Source organism: Belonocnema kinseyi, chromosome 5 (assembly GCF_010883055.1).
Source record: "Belonocnema kinseyi isolate 2016_QV_RU_SX_M_011 chromosome 5, B_treatae_v1, whole genome shotgun sequence".
NCBI classification, from domain to species: domain Eukaryota; kingdom Metazoa; phylum Arthropoda; class Insecta; order Hymenoptera; family Cynipidae; genus Belonocnema; species Belonocnema kinseyi.
Window position 1 is genome coordinate 18,581,070 of NC_046661.1, and position 2,010 is coordinate 18,583,079.

Genomic DNA, 2,010 nt, shown 5'->3' on the forward strand with positions numbered 1-2,010 from the left:
TTTGACAACTATGAGTTGCAAAATCCAACCACTTTTTTCTTTAAACCTACGCTTAAACTAGAAAATCTTTTGAAAAGTCCTCCGCCCCGAATTGGATTAAAATCTGCCAAAATAAAGGATGTAAAAAATCTCTTCCAGTATTTAAGCGCTAAAGGAAAAGAATTTTTCGAATCATATTTTTAAAAAATACAAACTCAGAATCCAGATGCCGAAGAAACTGAAGAGAGTGACGAAAATGACTAAAAGTAGTTTCTAATAAAATATTGTTTGATTAATTTATTCTTGTTCAATAATATGCATAATATTATATGTTAAATGTTTAATAAATAAATTATTTTAATGATAATATCTGGAGTTACTGTTGTGCATTTGTTTTGGTAAGATTGACTTGACCTTCACGTCGTTCGCTGCAGCACGTACGTAGCCGGCCAGGCACGTTTTTGGGCAGCGTCAAGATTACTGCTTAGATATTAAAACATCCATAATTTTTGAACTATTATTCCAATTGATCTAAACCTTTCCAGAAAACTTCTTTGAACCTTAGTGAACAACTTTCTCACTGAAAGCTTTCCGTAGCTTAAAATTCGTTCGCTAAACGAGGCGCTTGAAGGTTAAAATTCATGATTTTTTCATTGCCTCAAAAAAAAATTAATAACTTTTTTGTTTATTACAATACTCTCATTTTTCTTTCTTAGATAGTTTCAGAAGACTTAAACACGTACCTTGTATTAGGGAAATCGAGAAATGATGAAAATTGGCTAAATTAGCGCGAGTTGAAGTGAAAAAAGATTGGAACTTTTCGTTTTCGAAAAATCCACTTTTTACCAATTATCTCAAAAACTGCAAAACCTATAAATTTTTACAAGAGGACATTACTTCTCAGGCTGAATCCGGCCGTGTGCCCTTTTGGTAGCCAGCGGATCAATTGTCGAGAATATTAAGTTCCAGTATATGCGGCACTTCCCATTCTCGAGAATTAACTCGATTTCCCTAGGAGCTTTTAGAGCAGTGATATTAAGGTTCATGCCGTAAGAGTGACAGAGATGGCAATAAAGCACTCTTAGCGCCACATTGTGCCTTTGGATATAGGTCGTTCCCGCATGAGTTGGACAACTAGGTAGTATGTTAGGTAAATGCTCGGGGTGTGCATGGCACGCCCTGAAGCTATCATCGGGAATGTCTCGGATCAAAATGTGGCGATGGTATGTTAATGTGTAAATGACACCGTCTTGGCATGCCATAATGAAACCCTCCGTACCAGACTTCCATCCGGGCGATTTAAGGAAAGCAAACCTTAGCTCACACGACATCGACTGATTCTCCACATTTCTGTGGAAGATACCGTGCATCATCTTATCGAGGAGCTGTTCACGAAAGTTTTTCTCTTGTGCTTTCTTAATCCGGGCTTTCAGGAGTGAGTACTCGAGATAGATAAGATTTGATGCATTTTGCTCAACCCTAATGCTGAAGTTAAGTCCAAGTGTTTCAGCAGCCTCCTCCGCTGCTTTGTACAGAAACGCTCTTTTGCCCACTTCTTTGTGATTCTTGACCATTTTAAGAAGAGGATCTCTTCCATTTGCGACTCTATGTGATGTACCTAGAATAATCCTGCTGCGAAGGTATTCAAGACTCAATATTCCGCCACCACCTTGACGGCGTGCGATGTACAGTCGTGAAACAGAAGACTTAAGATGCATGCTCTTGTTCATGTTCATAACCTTTCTTGTCCCGATATCAAAGGATCTGAGCTCGTTCTTCATCCATGGAACTACCCCAAATGAATAGATTACTACCGGGACGGCAAGAATGTTCGCTGCAGATACTTTGTTCCTCGCCGACAGTTCGGAAGACCAAATTTGCCAGATGAGACGTTTGTATCTGCTTCGAAGAGTATCATTTATAGATGTAACATCCTGAATGCGGCTCTGTGGCACGCCCAGGTATGTATAAGTCTCTCCAGCGTAAAGGTGTCGTATGGCGCTTCTATCAACGAGCTCAGGATCTTCAGGG